The sequence below is a fragment of the Scylla paramamosain genome, chromosome 11, assembly GCF_035594125.1.
Source record: "Scylla paramamosain isolate STU-SP2022 chromosome 11, ASM3559412v1, whole genome shotgun sequence".
NCBI lineage: Eukaryota > Metazoa > Arthropoda > Malacostraca > Decapoda > Portunidae > Scylla > Scylla paramamosain.
Genome location: NC_087161.1, coordinates 15,086,863 through 15,108,273, shown reverse-complemented (window position 1 = coordinate 15,108,273; position 21,411 = coordinate 15,086,863).

The window sequence follows — 21,411 nt, the reverse complement described above, 5'->3', positions numbered from 1 at the left end:
TAACTACAAGCACCTAATTACACATACACCGTTCAGTTAAAATTCAAAATTATCATAGCGACTCTTTTTTTTATTTTTATTTTTTTTTATGTAGGAAGGACACTGGTCATGGGCAACAAAAATCTAATAAAAAAAATGCCCACTGAAATGCCGATTCCATAAAAGGGTCAAAGCAGTGGTCAAAAATTGATGGATAAGTGTCTTGAAACCTCCATCTGGAAGGAATTCAAGTCATAGGAAGGTGGAAACACAGAAGCAGGCTGGGAGTTTACCAGAAAAAGGGATGAATGATTGAGAATACTGGTTAACTCTTGCTTTAGAGAGGTGGACAAAAAAGGGGTGAGAGAAAGAAGAAAGTCTTGTGCAGCGAGGTCGCGGAAGGAGGGGAGGCATGCAGTTAGCAAGATCAGAAGAGCAGTTAGCATGAAAAATAGCGATAGAAGACAGCTAGATATGCAACATTGCGGCGGTGAGAGAGAGGCTGAAGACAGTCAGTTAGAGGAGAGGAGTTGATGAGACGAAAAGCTTTTGGTTCCACCCTGTCTAGAAGAGCAGTATGAGTGGAACCCCCCCAGACATGTGAAGCATATTCCATACATGGACGGATAAGGCCCTTGTACAGAGTTAGCAGCTTAGGGGGGGTGAGAAAAACTGGCGGAGACGTCTCAGAACATCAAACTTCATAGAAGCTGTTTTAGCTAGAGATGAGATGTGAAATTTCCAGTTCAGATTATTAGTAAAGGACAGACCGAGGATGTTCAGTGTAAAAGAGGGGACAGTTGAGTGTCATTGAAGAAGAGGGGATAGTTGTCTGGAAGGTTGTGTCGAGTTGATAGATGGAGGAATTGAGTTTTTGAGGCATTGAACAATACCAAGTTTGCTCTGCCCCAATCAGAAATTTTAGAAAGATCAGAAGTCAGGCGTTCTGTGGCTTCCCTGCGTGATATGTTTATCTCCTGAAGGGTTGGACGTCTATGAAAAGACGTGGAAAAGTGCAGGGTGGTATCATCAGCGTAGGAGTGGATAGGACAAGAAGTTTGGTTTAGAAGATCATTAATGAATAAGAAGAGAGTGGGTGACAGGACAGAACCCTGAGGAACACCACTGTTAATGGATTTAGGAGAAGAACAGTGACCGTCTACCACAGCAGCAATCGAACGGTCAGAAACGAAACTTGAGATGAAGTTACAGAGAGAAGGATAGAAACCGTAGGAGGGTAGTTTGGAAATCAAAGCTTTGTGCCAGACTCTATGAAAAGCTTTTGATATGTCCAAGGCAACAGCAAAAGTTTCACCAAAATCTCTAAAAGAGGATGACCAAGACTCAGTAAGGAAAGCCAGAAGATCACCAGTAGAGCTGCCTTGACGGAACCCACACTGGCGATCAGATAGAAGGTTGTGAAGTGACAGATGTTTAAGAATCTTCCTGTTGAGGATAGATTCAAAAACTTTAGATAGGCAGGAAATTAAAGCAATAGGACGGTAGTTTGAGGGATTAGAACGGTCATCCTTTTTAGGAACAGGTTGAATATAGGCAAACTTCCAGCATAAAGGAAAGGTAGATGTTGACAGAGTTTGACTAGGCAAGGTGCAAACACGGAGGCTCAGTTTCGGAGAACAATAGGAGGGACCCCATCAGGTCCATAAGCCTTCCGAGGTTTTAGGCCAGCGAGGGCATGGAAAACAACACTGCGAAGAATTTTAATAGGTGGCATGAAGTAGTCAGAGGGTGGAGGAGAGGGAGGAACAAGCCCAGAATCGTCCAAGGTAGAGTTTTTAGCAAAGGTTTGAGCAAAGAGTTCAGCCTTAGAAATAGATGTGATAGCAGTGGTGCCATCTGGTTGAAGTAGAGGAGGGAAAGAAGAAGAAGTAAAGTTACTGGAGATATTTTTGGCTAGATGCCAGAAATCACGAGGGGAGTTAGATTTTGAAAGGTGTTGACATTTTCTGGTAATGAAAGAGTTTTTGGCTAGATGGAGAACAGGCTTGGCATGGTTCCGGGCAGAAATATAAAGTGCGTGAGATTCTGGTGATGGAAGGCTTAAGTACCGTTTGTGGGCCATCTCTCTATCATGTATAGCACGAGAACAAGCTGTGTTAAACCAAGGTTTAGAAGGTTTAGGACGAGAAAAAGAGTGAGGAATGTACGCCTCCATGCCAGACACTATCACCTCTGTTATGCGCTCAGCACACAAAGACGGGTCTCTGACACGGAAGCAGTAGTCATTCCAAGGAAAATCAGCAAAATACCTCCTCAGGTTCCCCCAACTAGCAGAGGCAAAACGCCAGAGGCACCTTCGCTTAGGGGGATCCTGAGGAGGGATTGGAGTGATAGGACAAGATAAAGGTATGAAATTGTGATCGGAGGAGTGCAACGGAGAAGAAAGGGTGACAGCATAAGCAGAAGGATTAGAGGTCAGGAAAAGGTCAAGAACGTTGGGCGTATCTCCAAGACGGTCAGGAATACGAGTAGAGTGTTGCACCAATTGCTCTAGGTCATGGAGGATAGCAAAGTTGTAGGCTAGTTCACCAGGATGGTCAGTGAATGGAGAGGAAAGCCAAAGCTGGTGGTGAACATTGAAGTCTCCAAGAATGGAGATCTCTGCAAAAGTGAAGAGGGTCAGAATGTGCTCCACTTTGGAAGTTAAGTAATCAAAGAATTTCTTATAGTCAGAGGAGTTAGGAGAGAGGTATACAGCACACATAAATTTAGTATGAGAGTGACTCTGTAGTCGTAGCGAGATGGTGGAAAACTCGGAAGATTCAAGAGCGTGGGCACGAGAGCAGGTTAAGTCATTGCGCACATAAACGCAGCATCCAGCTTTGGATCGAAAATGAGGATAGAGAAAGTAGGAGGGAACAGAAAAGGGGCTACTGTCAGTTGCCTCAGACACCTGAGTTTCAGTGATGAAAAGAACATGAGGTTTAGAAGTGGAGAGGTGGTGTTCTACAGATTGAAAATTAGATCTTAGACCGCGAATATTGCAGAAGTTAATGAAGAAAAAGTTGAGGGGGTGTCAAGACACTTAGGGTCGTCGACAGAAAGGCAGTCCGACCTGGGGACATTTATGGTCTTATTCCCAAATGGGGACTCCGAGGCTGGTGTAGGAGTCGCCATGATTTTAAAATTTTTGAGTGAAGGGTGTGTGTGTTATTAGGTGCTTGTAGTTTTGTGTGTAGGAAGAGAGTTGTCTTTAGAGGGGAGGCTGTGACTGCCCCCTTGTGTTGTGAGACACAAAGGGAAACGTTCAGTGAGGTCACAGCTGGGTTTAATGATAAGTTCACAGCATCCCCTGAACAGTGCTTTAGACCTCACTGGGAGTAATTATCGTTTCGGCAGGTGTCTACTTGCCTCCTCCTACTACACCAGCCTCGGAGTCCTCACTTGGGGAGGGGACCACAAATGTTCCCAGGTCGGACTGTTCTTCTGGTATCGACTCTAAGTGTCTTGACACCCACCCCCCTCAACTTTTTTCTTCATAAACTTCTGTAACATTTGCGGTCTTAGATCTAATTTTCAATCTGTAGAACACCACCTCTCCTCTTCTAAACCTCAGATGTCTGAGGCAACTGACAGTAGCCCCTTTTCTGTTTCCTCCTACTTTCTCTTCTTTCCTTCATTTTCAATCCAAAGCTGGATATTGCGTGCCTTCGTTCTTGAATCGCTCTCCTTCGCTCTCGTGCCTTCGCTCTTGAATCTTCCGAGTTTTCCACCATCTGGCTACGACTGTATAGTCACTCTCAAACTAAATTTATCTGTGCTGTATACCTAACTCCTCTGACTACAAGAAATTCTTTGACTACTTAGCTTCCAGAGTGGAGCACATTCTGACTCTCTTCCCTTTTGCGGAGATCTCCATTTTTGGAGACTTCAATGGCCACCACCAGCTTTGGCTTTCCTCTCTCTCCACTGACCATCCTGGTGAGATACCCTTCAACTTTGCTGTCCTCCATGACCTAGAGTAATTGGTGCAACACTCTTCTCTTATTCGTGACCGTTTTGGAGATACTCCCAACATTTTTGGCTTTTTCCTAACCTCTGATTCTGCTTATGCTGTCACCCTTTCTTCTCCGTTGGGCTCCTTAGATGACAATCTCATATCTGTATCTTGTCCTGTTGCTCCAATCTCTCTCTCCTCAGGATCCCCTGAGGGGAGGTGCTTCTGTCGTTTACCTCTTAGTTTGGGGACCTAAGGAGTTATTTTGCTGATTTTTCTTGGAATGAGTACTGCTTCCGTGTCAGAGACCCATGTCTGTTTACCGGGCGCATAACAAAGGTGATAGTGTCTGGCATGGAGGCGTACATTTCTCACTCTTTTTCTCGACCTAAACCTTCCGAACTTTGGTTTAACACACCCTCCTCTTGTGCTATAGATGATAGAGAGGTGGCCCACAAGAGGTATTTGAGCCATCCATCACCAGAATCTCATGCACTTTATATTTATGCCCGGAACCATACCAGGTCTGTTCTCCAACTAGCCAAAACTCCTTTATTAATAGAAAGTGTCAAAAATCTTTTCTTATATAACTCCCCTCGTGACTTTTGGCACCTAGTCCCCCAAAAATCTGCAATAATTTTGCTTCCTCTTTCCCTCCTTTATTTCAACCAGATGACACAAATGCTATTGCATCTACCTCTGAAGCTTAACTCTTCGCTCAAACCTATGCTAAAACTTTTGAGTGATTCAGGGTTTATTTCTCCCTCTCTTCCACACTGACCTTTTTTTTTTTGATGTAGGAGGGACACCGGCCAAGGGCAACAAAAATTCCCCCCCCAAAAAAAAATAGCCCACTGAGATGCCAGTCCCAGAAAAAATGTCCAAAGCGGTAGTCAAAAATTGGAAGATAAGTGTCTTGAAACCCTTCTCTTGCAGGAATTCAAGTCATTGGAAAGACAGAAGCAGGCAGGGAGTTCCAGAGTTTACCAGAGAAAGGGATGAATGATTGAGAATACTGGTTAACTCTTGCATTAGAGAGATGCACAGAAGAGGGGTAAGAGAAAGAAAAAAAGTCTTGTGCAGCGAGGTCGCGGGAGGAGGGGAGGCATGCAGTTAGCAAGATCAGAAGACCAGTTACCATGAAAATAGCGATAGAAGACAGCTAGAGATGCAACATTGCGGCGATTAGAGAGAGGCTGAAGAGTCAGTTAGGAGAGAGCAGTTGATGAGACGAAAAGGTCCACGCTGTCTAGAAGAGCGTTATGAGAGGAATCCCCGCAGACATTTGAAGCATACTCCATACATAAAAGGATAAGGCCTTTCTACAGAGTTAGCAGTTCAGGGCTGAGAAAAACTGGTGAAGACGTCTCAGAACATCTAACTTCATAGAAACTGTTTTAGCTAGAGATGAGAAGTTTCCAGTTCAGATTATAAATAAAGGACAAACCGAGGATGCTTAGTGTAGAAGAGTGGGGCAGTTGTGTGTCATTGAAGAAGAGGAGATAGTTGTCTGGAAGGCAGTGTCGAGTTGATAGATGGAGGAATTGAGTTTTTGAGGCATTGAACAATAACAATTTTGATCTGCCCAAATCATAAATTTTAGAAAGATCAGAAGTCAGGCGTTCTGTGTCTTCCCTTCGTGAAATATTCACTTCCTGAAGTGTTGAACGTCTATGAAAAGACATGCAAAAGTGCAGGATGGTATCATAGCGTAGGAGCGTATCAGCGTAGGAGTGGATACGACAAGAAGTTTGGTTTAGAGTGTCCTTGATGAATAATAAGAAGACAGTGGGTGACAGGACAGAACCCTGAGGAACACCACTGTTAATAGATTTAGAAAACCAGGAGCGACCGTCTACCACAGCACCACTAGATCGGTCAGAAAGGAAACTTGAGATGAAGTTACACAGAGAAGGATAGAAGCCGTACGAGGGTAGTTTGGAAATCAAAGCTTTGTGCCAGATTCAATGAAGAGCATTTGATTTGTCTAAGGCAACAGCGAAATCTCTAAAAAAAGGATGACTAAGGCTTAGCAAGGAAAGCCAGAAGATTATCGGTAGAGCGGCCTTTATTGAACCCATACTGGCGATCAGATACAAGTTTTTGAAGTGATATATGTTTAAGAATCTTTCTGTTGAGGATAGATTAAGAAACTTTAGATAGGCAGGAAATTAAAGCAATAGGACGGTAGTTTGAGGATTTACATATATATATACTCGTATATATATATATATATATATATATATATATATATATATATATATATATATATATATATATATATATATATATATATATATATATATATATATATATATATATATATATATATATATATATATATATATATATATATATATATATATATATATATATATATATATATATATATATATATGTTACCAAAATTACAATATATATATATATATATATATATATATATATATATATATATATATATATATATATATATATATATATATATATATATATATATATATATATATATATATATATATATATATATATATATATATATATATATATATATATATATATATATATATATATATATATATATATATATATATATATATATATATATATATATATATATATATATATATATATATATATATATATATATATATATATATATATATATATATATATATATATATATATATATATATATATATATATATATTGTAATTTTGGTAACAGGGACGCCCATAAACACTGAAAATACACGTGTCTGGATATCTCGTTTTCTTTCCCTATATCCGTTTTTAGTATGAATATACTGTCTCTCCATAAAGCATTTTTTACATGTATGTCTGCGTTTCGGTACGTATCTCAAAAACACTAAAGGAAACACTTTTGGATATATTGTTTTGTTTTCTATTTAAGGTGCTTTATATGCTTTTTATCGTTTTGGTGCTGAGGTGTCTAGAAATCTCGTTTTCTTTCCTCATATGCTTTTTTGCATTTTTGGTGTTTTCAAATCTGAAATACACTCAGAGTACACGTTTTTTGGTAATGTCTTTATGGTTCTCCATATATATCACTATTCGTGCCTTTTAGCATTTTGGTGCCTAAGAAGCTCAAAATAAATACTCATAATACACGTTTCTCGTAAAGTCTTTCCGTTTCCACATATAGGGTACTTTGCATGCATTTTGGCATTTTCTTTGTAACAAATTGAGAAAAAAAAACGATCAAAATATTTGTTTTTAGTAAAGTTATTCTGTTTTTCCTTAAAGTATGTTTTGCATGCGTTTGAGAGTTTTGGTACGTAAGAAGTTAAAAAACGCTCTCTTTTTTTTTTTTTAGCTCAAAAACACTCAAAAGACACTTTCCTGGTAATGCTGTCTCCTTTTCCTAATGTAGGAGGGTTTGTGTGCTTTTAGGTGTTTTGGTACTAGCTATGTGAAATTCGGTCAAAATACGAGTATATGTTTTTGTGCTATTTGTGCGTTTTAGAGATATCATACCTAAAAACCAAAAAATCACATATACTGGATTTTTTTCGTAATGTATTTTGCTTTCCCCATATAGGATACTTCATATTCATTTTGGCGTTTTACTACGAAACAAGCTCAAAGAAATTCAAAATTTTATTTTCTTTCTCTCTAGTGTGATTTGTATGCATTTTTTTTTGTTTTGTTACGTAAGTAGCTGAAAAAACACTGAAAGAAAAGTTTTTGTAATCTTTTTTTTTCAGTATAGGGTGTTTTCCCATATGTTTTAGTGCCTAATATGTTCATAAAAACTTAAAAGACACGTTTTTGGAATATATATGTTTTTTTTTTTTTTTTAATATTGTTCTGCTTCTCCACGCGTGCAATTCATCCTTTTTAGCGTTTTAGTACCTAAGCTAAAAAACACATAATAAACCTTATCGTAACATCATTTCGTTTTTCCATATAGGATAATATGCATGCATTTTGGCGTTTTTATACGTAACAAGCTCAAAAATAATCAAAATACTTTTCTTTGGTTTGGTGATGTTATTCTGCCTTCATTAAGGGTGTTTTCGAAGATGAAAAGCACTGAAAAAACTCGATGTTTATAACGTTGCTTTGTATTCCCATATAAAGTAATTTCTAAGCTTTTTCGCGTTTTGGTGCCCAACATGCACAAAAATACATTTCTTGTAATGTCGTTTCCCATATAATGAGCTTTCCATGCATTTTGGCATTTTGGTACTTAACAATGTGAAAGCACTCAAATTACACGTTTTTGGCAATGTTGTTCTGTTTCTCTATATAGAATGCTATTCTTGCGTTTTAGCATTTTGATGCTTAAGAAACTCAAAAACCCTGATAATACATGTTTCTCATAATGTCTTCTATTTTTGATATATAGGGTAATTTCCATGTATATCTTACATAAGAAACCCAAAAGCACACAATACATGTTTCTCAAAATGTCTTTTCGTTTCCCCATATAGGGCAATTTTCATGTCTTTTGGTGTTTTACAACGTAACAAGCTCAAAAAAACATTCAAAATACGTGTTTTTCGTAATGTTATTCTGTTTCTCCTTAAAGGGTTTTTGCAGGCGTTTTTTTTCGTTTTTGTATGTAAATAAATAAAAAAAAACATTCAAAAGACACGTTTTTGATAATGTCTTGTTTCACTATATGGGGTGATTTTTATGCTTTTTAGCGTTTTGGTGTCTGGCGCACTCACAAACAACGAGCCACAACGAGCCACAACGAGATTGTTGCTTCAAAGCAGCCACCAGGAGATTGTTGCCTCAATGCAGCCAAAAAGAGTTTAATGCCTCGATGCAGCCACAACGAGAATGTTGTCTCGATGCAGCCAGAACGAGGGGCTTGGCTCGATGCAGCTAAAACGAGATTGTTGCCTCGATGCAGCTACAACGATTTTGATGCCCCGATATAGCTACAACGTAATTGTCAGCAACCAGAACAAAAAGGTTGGTACGATGAAGCCACAACAAGATTGTTGCCTCGATGCAGCAACAACGAGAGGGTTGTCTCGATGCAATCACAACGAGATTGTTGCCTGGATGCAGACACAACGAGACTGATGTCTCGATGCAGATAAAACAAGATTGTTGTCTCCATACAGCCAAAAATGAAATTGTTGCATCGAAGCAGCCGCAAATAAATTATTTCCTCCATGCACCCACAACGAGGGGGGTTTGTCTTGACGTTATTTTTGCGTCGATTTAGCCTCGACAAGCCTGCTGCCTCAATTCACAACGAGATTGTTGCCTCGATGCACCCACAAAGAGTTGCCTTGATGTCACAACAAGGGGGTTTGGTTCGATGCAGCAACAACGAGATTGTTACCTCGATGCAGCCACAACGAGGGGGTTGGATTGGTGCAGCAACAACGATATTGTTGCCTTGAGGTAGCCGCAACGAGCTTGCTGCTTTGATGCAGCCACAAGAAGATTGTTGCCTCGATGCAGGACTAACAAAGTGGTTGGTTGGATGCAGCCACAAGAACATTGTTGCCTCGATGCATCCACAACGAGCTTGCTGCCTCGATGCAGCTACAACGAGATTGTTGCCTCGATGCAGCCACAACGAATTTGCTGCCTCGATGCAGCCACAAGGAAGGGCTTGGCTCGATGCAGCCAAAATGAGATTGTTGCCTCAATGTAGTCACAACAAGCTTGGTGCCGCAATGGAGCTACAACGAGTTTTTTGCCTCGATGCAGCCACAACAAAGAGGCTGGCGCAATGCAACCACAACGAAATTGTTGGCACCAAAAACAAGATCATTCCATCGATGCATCCATAACGAAGTTGTTGCCTCGATCCAGTGACAACAAGAATGTTGCCCCATGTTGTGGCTCGATGGAGCCACAACGAGATTGATGCCTTGATGGAGCCACAACGAAGAGGTTTGCTCGATGCAGCCACAATGACACTGTAGCTTCGATGTAACCACAACTAACTTGCTGCCTCAATACAGCCACAAGGAGATTGTTGCCTCGATGTAGCCACAAAGATTCTTTCCTCGATGCAGACAAAACGAGCTTGCTTCCTCGATGCAGCCACAACGAAGGGGTTGGCTTGATCTAGCCACAACGATATTGCTCTTCGATGCAGCCGTAACGAGCTTGCTCCCCTGATGCAACCAGAACGAGCTTGCTACCCCGATGCAGCTACAACGAGTACGTTTCTTTTTTTTTTTTTATGTAGGAAGGATACTGGCCAAGGGCAACAAAAATCTAATAAAAAAAATGCCCACTGAAATGCCAGTCCCATAAAAGAGTAAAAGCAGTGGTCAAAAATTGGTGGATAAGTGTCTTGAAACCTCCCTCTTGAAGGAATTCAAGTCATAGGAAGGTGGAAATATAGAAGCAGGTAGGGAGTTCCAGAGTTTACCAGAGAAAGGGATGAATGATTGAGAATACTGATTAAATCTTGCGTTAGAGAGGTGGACAGATTAGGGGTGAGAGAAAGAAGAAAGTCTTGTGCAGTGAGGCCGCGGAAGGAGGGGAGGCATGCAGTTAACAAGATCAGAAGAGCAGTTGGCATGAAAATAGCGGTAGAAGACAGCTAGATATGCAACATTGCGGCGGTGAGGGAGGGGCTGAAGACAATCAGTTAGAGGAGAGGAGTTGATGAGACGAAAAGCTTTTGATTCCACCCTGTCTAGAAGAGCAGTATGAGTGGAACCCCCCCCAGACATGTGAAGCATACTCCATACATGGACGGATAAGGCCCTTGTACAGAGTTAGCAGCTGGGGGGGTGAGAAAAACTGGCGGAGACGTCTCAGAACACCTAACTTCGTAGAAGCTGTTTTAGCTAGAAATGAGATATGAAGTTTCCAGTTCAGATTATAAGTAAAGGACAGACGAGAATGTTCAGTGTAGAAGAGAGGATAGTTGAGTGTCATTGAAGAAGAGGGGATATTTGTCTGGAAGGTTGTGTCGAGTTGATAGATGGAGGAATTGAGTTTTTGAGGCATTGAACAATACCAAGTTTGCTCTGCCCCAATCAGAAATTTTAGAAAGATCAGAAGTCAGGCGTTCTGTGGCTTCCCTGCGTGATATGTTTACCTCCTGAAGGGTTGGACGTCTATGAAAAGACGTGGAAAAGTGCAGGGTGGTATCATCAGCATAGGAGTGGATAGGACAAGAAGTTTGGTTTAAAAGATCATTAATGAATAATAAGAAGAGAGTGGGTGACAGGACAGAACCCTGAGGAACACCACTGTTAATAGATAGCTTTTGATATGTCCAAGGGAACAGCAAAAGTTTTACCAAAGTCTCTAAAAGAGGATGACCAAGACTCAGTAAGGAAAGCCAGAAGATCACCAGTAGAGTGGCCTTGACGGAACCCATACTGGCGATCAGGTTGAAGTAGAGGAGGGAAAGAGGAAGAAGCAAAGTTATTGGAGATATTTTTGGCTAGATGCCAGAAATCACGAGGGGAGTTAGATCTTGAAAGGTTTTGACATTTTCTGTTAATGAAGGAGTTTTTGGCTAGTTGGAGAACATACTTGGCATGGTTCCGGGCAGAAATATAAAGTGCATGAGATTCTGGTGATGGAAGGCTTAAGTACCTTTTGTGGGCCATCTCTCTGTTATGTATAGCACGAGAACAAGCTGTGTTAAACCAAGGTTTAGAAGGTTTAGGACGAGAAAAAGAGTGAGGAATGTACGCCTCCATGCCAGACACTATCACCTCTGTTATGCGCTCAGCACACAAAGACGGGTTTCTGACACGGAAGGAGTAGTCATTCCAAGGAAAATCAGCAAAATACCTCCTCAGGCCCCCCAACTAGCAGAAGCAAAACGCCAGAGGCACCTTCGCTTAGGGGGATCCTGAGGAGGGATTGGAGTGATAAGACAAGATAAAGATATGAGATTGTGATCGGAGGAGCCCAATGGAGAAGAAAGGGTGACAGGGTGATATTGCACCAATTGCTCTAGGTCATGGAGGATAGCAAAGTTGTAGGCTAGTTCACCAGGATGGTCAGTGAAGGGAGAGGAAAGCCAAAGCTGGTGGTGAACATTGAAGTCTCCAAGAATGGAGATCTCTGCAAATGTGAAGAGGGTCAGAATGTGCTTCACTTTCGAAGTTAAGTAATCAAAGAATTTCTAATAGTCAGAGGAGTTGGGAGAGAGGTATACAACACAGATAAATTTAGTATGAGAATGACTCTGTAGTCGTAGCGAGATCGTGGAAAACTCGGAAGATTCAAGAGTGTGGGCATCAGAGCAGGTTAAGTCATTGCGCACATAAACGCAGCATCCAGCTTTGGATCGAAAATGAGGATAGAGAAAGTAGGAGGTAACAGAAAAGGGCTACTGTCAGTTGCCTGAGACACCTGAGTTTCAGTAAGGAAAAGAAGATGAGATTTAGAAGAGGAGAGGTGGTGTTCTACAGATTGAAAATTAGATCTTAGACCGCGAATGTTGCATAGGTTAATTAAGAAAAAGTTGAGGGGCGTGTCAAGACACTTAGGATCGTCGACGGAAAGGCAGTCCGACTTGGGGACATTTATGGTCCCCTCCCCAGATGGGGACTCCGAGGCTGGTGTAGGAGTCGCCATGATTTTAAAATTTTTGAGTGAAGGGTGTGTGTGTTATTAGGTGCTTGTAGTTTTGTGTGGAGGTAGAGAGTTGTCTTTAGAGGGCAGGCTGTGACTGCCCCCTTGTGTTGTGAGACACAAAGGGAAACGTTCAGTGAGGTCACAGCTGGGTTTAATGATAAGTTCACAGCACCCCCTGAACAGTGCTTTAGACCTCACTGGAAGTAATTATCGTTTCAGCAGGTGTCTACTGCCTCCCCCTGTTGCGGCCAGAACAAATACAGCCAAAACTAAGGGGTTGGCTTGATGCAGCCAGAATGAGATTATTGTTGCCTCGATGCAGCCACAACGAGTTTGTTGCGTCAATGCAGCCAAAACGAGCTTGCTGCCTCAATGAAGCCAAAAAGAAAATGTTGCTTCGATGCAGCCACAACGAGGGGGTTAGCTCGATGCACCCAAAACGAAATTGTTGCATCGATGAAGCCATAACTAGCTTGTTGCCGTGATGCAGCTATAACGAGATTGTTGCCGCGACAGCAATCAACAACAACTTTGTTGTTGCTTCGATGCACTCTCAACTAAGAAGTTGGCTCGATGCAGCCAAAACGAGACTGTTGCCTCTATGCAGCTAGAACGAGGATGTTGGCTCGATGCAATCACAACGAGAGGATTTGCTCGATGAAGTCATAACGAGATTGTTGCCTTAAGGCATCCACAACGAGCTTGCTACCTCGATACACCCAGAAAGAGATTGTTGCGTCTATATAGGCAAAAAAAAAGGGGTTCGGTCGATGTAATCCAAACGAGATTTTTGCTTCGATGCAGCGATATCGAGGGGGATGGGCTCGATGCAGCCAAAACTAGACTGGTACCTCGAGGCAGTCACAATGAGATTGTTGCCTCGATGCAGCCACAACGAGAATGTTTACTCGATGGAGCCACAACGAGATTGTTGCCTCATTGGAGCTCCAACGAGCTTGCACCTCGATGCCACAAAGAGGGGGTTGGCTCGATGAAGCCACAACAAGGGGTTTGGCTCAAAGCAGCCACAACAAGATTGTTGCCTGGATGCCGACACAACGAGGTTGCTGTCTCGATGCAACCTCGTTGAGGTTGCCTCTTTTTGGTTGCATCGATTGTTGATGCATCGATTGTTTATACATCGATTGTTGATGGAGCCACAACAAGCAAGCTTTTTGTGGCCCCATCAAGACAACAATCTCATTAAGTCTCCATCGAGCCAACCATCCCAAACCATCATTATGGCTGCATCTAAACAACTCCCTCATAGTGGCTACATCGAGACAACAATCGTTGTGATTGCATCGAGGCATCAATGTCATTGTGGTTGCATGAAGGCACCAATCTCGTTGTGGCTGCTTCGAGACAAGAATTTCACTGTGGCTGCATCGATGCTTTTATCTCGTTGTGGCTGCATTGAGGCATCAAGCTTATTGTGGCTGTAATAGTTAACCACCAATCTCGTAGTGGCTGCATAGAGCCAACGACCTCCTTGTAAGTGCATCGAGACAACAATCACTATGGCTGCATTGAGCCAACCCCTTCGTTATAGCTGTATCAAGGCAATAATCTCGTTTAACTGCACCGAACAAGCATGTTTGTTGTGGCTTTCTCGAGGCAACAATATCGTTATTTCTGCATCGAATCAACCTCCTTGTTGTGGCTGCATCGAGACAGCTAGCTCGTTGAGGGTGCATCGAGGCAACAATCTCGTTGTAGCTGCATCGTCTCAAATATCTCGTTGTGGATGGATCGAGTAATTCGATGTGGTTCCATCGTGGCAACAATCTCGTTTTGGATGCATCTAGATAGCAATCTCGTTGTGGCTGCATCGAGGCAACAATCTCGTTGTGATTGCATATAGCGAAGCACCTCGTTGTGGCTGCATCGAGGCAACATAAGAACATAAGAACATAAGAAATAAGGGAAGCTGCAAGAAGCGACCAGGCTTACACGTGGCAGTCCCTGTATGAAACACACCTACCTATTTCCATCTGTTATCCCCATCCATAAACTTGTCTAATCTTCTCTTAAAGCTCTCTAGTGTCCTAGCACTAACTACATTATTACTGAGTCCGTTCCACTCATCTACCACTCTATTTGAGAACCAATTTTTTCCTATCTCCTTCCTAAACCTATTTTTTTTAAGCTTGAACTCGTTATTTCTTGTTCTACCCTGGTTGCTGATCCTAAGAATTTTGCTTACATCTCCCTTGTTATAACCCTTATACCACTTAAAGACTTCTATCAGGTTCCCTTTTAACCTACGTCTCTCTAAAGAATGTAAATTTATCAGCTTCAACCTCGCCTCGTAAGGAATACTCCTCATCCCCTATATCCTTTTAGTCATTCTCCTCTGTACTGATTCTAATAGACCTATATTTTTCCTGTAATGTGGGGACCAGAACTGCACAGCGTAGTCTAGATGAGGTCTGACCAGCGCCAAGTATAACTTTAATATTACTTCCGGCCTTCTACATTTAACACTCCTAAAAATGAATAGTAGTACCCTATTTGCCTTGTTTCTGCCTTCTATGCATTGTTTCCCTAGACGGAGTTCAGAGCTAACTATAACTCCTAAATCTTTCTCGTATCCTGTACCTATCAGAGTTTCGTTGTTTAAAGTGTACCTATTGTGTGGGTTTCCTCTACCTACGCTAAGCACTTTGCATTTATTGATATTAAATTGCATTTGCCATCTATCCGTCCATGCATTCATTCTATCTAAGTCTGCCTGCAAGGTGATGGCATCTGATTCTGACCTAATTAATCTACCTATCTTTGTGTCATCCGCAAATTTACTAACATCACTACTAATTAAACTATCCAAGCCATTGATATATATTAGAAATAACAATGGCCCTAATACTGATCCCTGTGGCACCCCACTAATTACATGACTTCACTCGGATTTCAAGCCGTTTATTACCACTCTCTGTCGCCTGTTACCAAGCCATGACCCTATCCAGCCTAACACCTTCCCATTTATCCCGTGTGCCTTAATCTTTCTCAGGAGCCTTTGATTGGGTATCTTGTCAAATGCTTTACTAAAGTCCAGATATAAGATATCATAACTATCACCATTATCCAGGAGGAGGCAGTAGACACCTGCCGAAACGATAATTACTCCCAGTGAGGTCTAAAGCACTGTTCAGGGGGTGCTGTGAACTTATCATTAAACCCAGCTGTGACCTCACTGAACGTTTCCCTTTGTGTCTCACAACACAAGGGGGCAGTCACAGCCTGCCCTCTAAAGACAACTCTCTTCCTCCACACACAACTCTCTTCCTACACACAAAACTACAAGCACCTAATAACACACACAACTCTCTTCCTACACAAAAAACTACAAGCACCTAATAACACCCACACCCTTCACTCAAAAATTTTAAAATAAATCATGGCGACTCCTGCACCAGCCTCGGAATCCCCATCTGGGGAGGGGACCATAAATGTCCCCAGGTCGGACTGCCTTTCTGTTGACGGCCCTAAGTGTCTTGACACCCCCCTCAACTTTTTCTTCATTAACTTCTGCAACATTCGCGGTCTAAGATCTAATTTTCAATCTGTAGAACACCACCTCTCCTCTTCTAAAGCTCATCTTCTTTTCCTCACTGAAACTCAGGTGTCTGAGGCAACTGACAGTAGCCTCTTTTCTGTTTCCTCCTACTTTCTCTATCCTCATTTTCGATCCAAAGCTGGATGCTGCGTTTATGTGCGCAATGACTTAACCTGCTCTTGTGCCCACGCTCTTGAATCTTCCGAGTTTTCCACCATCTGGCTACGACTACAGAGTCACTCTCATAATAAATTTATCTGTGCTGTATACCTCTCTCCTAACTCCTCTGACTATAAGAAATTCTTTGACTACTTAACTTCCAAACTGGAGCACATTCTGACCCTCTTTCCTTTTGCAGAGATCTCCATTCTTGGAGATTTCAATGTTCACCATCAGCTTTGGATTTCCTCTCCCTTCACTGACCATCCTGGTGAACTAGCCTACAACTTTGCTATCCTCCATGACCTAGAGCAATTGGATAAAAAACACCCTACTCGCATTCCTGACCGTCTTGGAGATACGCCCAACATTCTTGACCTTTTCCTGACCTCTAATCCTTCTGCTTATGCTGTCACCCTTTCTTCTCCGTTGGGCTCCTCCGATCACAATCTCATAACTATCTTGTCCTATCACTCCAATCCCTCCTCAGGATCCCCCTAAGCGAAGTGTCCTCTCGTGTTTTGCCTCTGCCAGTTGGGGGGACCTGAGGAGGTATTTTGCTGATTTTCCTTGGAATGACTACTGCTTCCGTGTCAGAGACCCGTCTTTGTGTGCTGAGCGCATAACAGAGGTGATAGTGTCTGGCATATAGGCGTACATTCCTCACTCTTTTTCTCGTCCTAAACCTTCTAAACTTTGGTTTAACACAGCTTGTTCTCGTGCTATACATGATAGAGAGGTGGCCCACAAAAGGTACTTAAGCCTTCCATCACCAGAATCTCATGCAATTTATATTTCTGCCCGGAACCATGCCAAGTCTGTTCTCCAACTAGCCAAAAACTCCTTCATTAACAGAAAATGTCAAAACCTTTCAAGATCTAAATCCCCTCGTGATTTCTGGCATCTAGCCAAAAATATCTAAAAATAACTTTGCTTCTTCTTCTTTCCCTCCTCTACTTCAACCAGATGGCACCACTGCTATCAGATCTATTTCAAAAGCTGAACTCTTTGCTCAAACCTTTGCTAAAAACTCTACCTTGCACGATTCTGGGCTTGTTCCTCCCTCTCCTCCACCCTCTGACTACTCCATGCCACGTATTAAAATTCTTCGCAATGTTGTTTTCCATGCCCTCGCTGGCCTAAACCCTCGGAAGGCTTATGGACCTGATGGGGTCCCTCCTATTGTTCTCCGAAACTGTGCCTCCGTGCTTGCACCTTGCCTAGTCAAACTCTTTCAGATCTGTCTGCCAACATCTACCTTTCCTTCTTGCTGGAGGTTTGCCTACATTCAACCTGTTCCTAAAAAAGGGTGACCGTTCTAATCCCTCAAACTACCGTCGTATTGCTTTAATTTCTTGCCTATCTAAAGTTTTTTTAATCTATCCTCAACAGGAAGATTCTTAAATATCTATCACTTCACAACCTTCTTTCTGATCACCAGTATGGGTTCCGTCAAGGCCGTTCTACTGGTGATCTTCTGGCTTTCCTTACTGAGTCTTGGTCATCCTCTTTAAGAGATTTTGGTGAAACTTTTGCTGTTGCCTTGGACATATCAAAAGCTTTTGATAGAGTCTGGCACAAAGCTTTGATTTCCAAACTACCCTCCTACGGTTTCTATCCTTCTCTCTGTAACTTCATCTCAAGTTTCCTTTCTGACCGTTCTATTGCTGCTGTGGTAGACGGTCACTGTTTTTCTCCTAAATTTATTAACAGTGGTGTTCCTCAGGGTTCTGTCCTGTCACCTACTCTCTTCTTATTATTCATTAATGATCTTCTAAACCAAACTTCTTGTCCTATCCACTCCTACGCTGATGATACCACCCTGCACTTTTCCACGTCTTTTCAGAGAGGTCCAACCCTTCAGGAGGTAAACATATCACGCAGGGAAGCCACAGAACGCCTGACTTCTGATCTTTCAAAAATTTCTGATTGGGGCAGAGCAAACTTGGTATTGTTCAATGCCTCAAAAACTCAATTCCTCCATCTATCAACTCGTCACAACCTTCCAGACAACTATCCCCTCTTCTTCAATGACACTCAACTGTCCCCCTTTTCTACACTGAACATCCTCGGTCTGTCCTTTACTTATAATCTGAACTGGAAACTTCACATCTCATCTCTAGCTATTACAGCTTCTATGAAGTTAGGTGTTCTGAGAAGTCTCCGCCAGTTTTTCTCACCCCCCCAGCTGCTAACTCTACAAGGGCCTTATCCGTCCATGTATGGAGTATGCTTCACATGTCTGGGGGAGTTCCACTCATACTGCTCTTCTAGACAGGGTGGAATCAAAAGCTTTTCGTCTCATCAACTCCTCTCCTCTAACTGACTGTCTTCAGCCTCTCTCTCACCGCCGCAATGTTGCATATCTAGCTGTCTTCTACCGCTATTTTCATGCTAACTGCTCTTCTGATCTTGCTAACTGCATGCCTCCCCTCCTTCCGCGGCCTCGCTGCACAAGACTTTCTTCTTTCTCTCACCCCTATTCTGTCCACCTCTCTAACGCAAGAGTTAACCAGTATTCTCAATCATTCATCCCTTTCTCTGGTAAACTCTGGAACTCCCTGCCTGCTTCTATATTTCCACCTTCCTATGACTTGAATTCCTTCAAGAGGGAGGTTTCAAGACACTTATCCACCAATTTTTGACCACTGCCTTGACCCTTTTATGGGACTGGCATTTCAGTGGGCATTTTTTTTATTGATTTTTGTTGCCCTTGGCCAGTGCCCTTCTTACATAAAAAAAAAAATCTACTGCCTCGTACACCTTACTGTAAAACTTAACAAGTTTGTCAGGCAAGACTTCCCCTTCGTGAAGCTATGCTGTGATGCCACAAGATGCCACAACATCTTGTTGTGGCTGTATCAAGGCAACAATCTCGTTATGGCTACATCGAGGCACCAATGTCGTTGTGGCTGTATTGTAGCAGTAATATCGTTGTGGCTGCATCGGAACAACAATCTAGTTCTAGCTGCATCGAGGCAAGAAGATCGTTGAAGCTGCACTAATTTCGTTGTGTCTGCATCGAGCCAACACGTTCGTTATGCCTGCATTAAGGCAACAATCTCGATGTGGCTGCATAAAACCAATATTTCTGTATCGAAGTAACAATCTCTTTGTGGCTGCTTCGAGCCAGCCCATTCGTTATGGCTGCATCAAGGCAACAATCTCGTTGTTGTTGTATCGAGGCAGTAAGCTCACTGTGGCTGAAACGATGCAAGAACCTCGTTGTGGTTGCACTGAGGCAACAATCTTGTTTTGGCTGGATCTAGCCAACACACTCGTTGGGGTTGGTTCGATGCAGGAGCGACAAGATTGTTGACTCGATACATCCACAACGAGGGATTCAGTCGATAAGAGCTCGAGGAGATTGTTGCTTAGATGCAGCTAGGACGAGCTTCTCACTTCGATGCAGCCACAACGAGATTGTTGCTTCGATGCAGCCACTACGAAGGAATTGGCTCGATGCAAGCAGAAAAGACTGTTGCCTCAATGCAGCTTCAGCGAGCTTGCTGCGTCGATTTAGCCGCATCGAGGAGGTTGGGTCGATGAAGCCACGATGAGATTGCAGCCACAAAGAAATTGGTGCCTCGATGTAGACACAACGAGACTGTTGCCTTGAAGTAGCCAAAAAACGAGATTGTTGCCTCCGTGTAACCACAACGAGAATGTTGTCTCGATGCAGTCCCAAGCAGGGGGTTGCCTCGATGGAGCCTCGACTGTTGCTTCGATGCAGCCACAACGAGATTGTTTCATCGTTGGATCAACAACGAGATTGTTGCCTGGAAGCAGCCAAAACGAGATTCCTGCTTCGATTCTGCCACAACAAGAATATTGCCTCGTTGCAGCAAGAGAGTAAGCTCGAGATTGTTTCATCGTTGGATCAATAACGGGATTGTTGCCTCGATGCAGCCACAACGAGCTTGCTGCCCTGATACAGCTACAACAATGTTTTTTGCCTCGATGCAGCCCCAACGAGGGGGATGGCGACATGCAGCCACAAAGAGATTGTTGTATCCATGCAGCCACAATGGTGTGGTTGGCTTGATGCAGCCATGGCGAGATTATTGTCTCGATGCAGCAACAACGAGATCAGTGACTCGATGTTGATTGAATGAGATTGTTGCCTCGATGCAGTCACAACTAAGGAGTTGGCTCGATGCAGCTCAACTGTTGCCTAAATGCAACAATGCAACAAGTTGTGGGTGCATGCCTTGATTCACCCACAACGAGATTGTTGCTTTGATGCAGACACACCGAGCCTACTCCCTTGATTCAGCCATAACGAGATTGTTGCCTCGATACAGCCACAACGAGGGGGTTGGCTTGATGCAGCCACAACGAGATTGTTGCCTCGATGCAGCCGCAACGAAATTGGTGCCTCGTTGCAACCGCAACAAGTTTCTTTGCTTGATGCAGCATTAACGAGAATGTTTACTAGATACAGCCAGAACGAGATTGTTGCCTCGTTGCAGCCACGACGAGCTTGCTTGATGCAACAAGAACAAATTATTGTTTCGGTGTAGCCGAAACGAGATTGGTACGTCAATGCAGCTGCAATGAGTCTTGTTGCCTCGATGCAGCGATAACTGGATCGTTGTCTCGATGCAGCCACAACGAAATTGTTTCTTCGATGCAGCCACATCGAGACATGTACCTTGATGTAGCCAGAACGAAAATGAGGCCTCGATGCAGCCACAAGAAGGTACTGACTCGATGTAATGAGGTTGTTGTCTCGATGCACCCAAAACGAGGAAGGTAATTGGATATATAGAGTCACAACGAGATTGTTGCCTCGATATAGCGACAACGAGATTGCTACATAGGTGCAGCCATAACGAGATATTTGCCTCGATGGAGCCCTTATGAGACTGCCGTCTAGATACAGCCACAAAGAAGGGATTGGTTAGATGCAGCTGCAACAAGATTTTTCGCTCGATGCAGCATTAACGAGAATGGTGGCTTGATGGAGCCACAATGATATTGAGGCCTCGGTGCAGCCACAACGAGATTGTTGTCTAGATGTAGTCACAACGAATGAGTTGTTTCGACGCAGCTATAATGAGATTGACAAGACTTCCTTACTAAGTCTTGGTCATCCTCTTTTTGAGATTTTGGTGAAACTTTTGCTGTTGCCTTGGATATATCAAAACCTTTTCATAGAGTCTGGCACAAAGCTTTGATTTCCAAACTACTCTCCTTCTCTTTGTAAC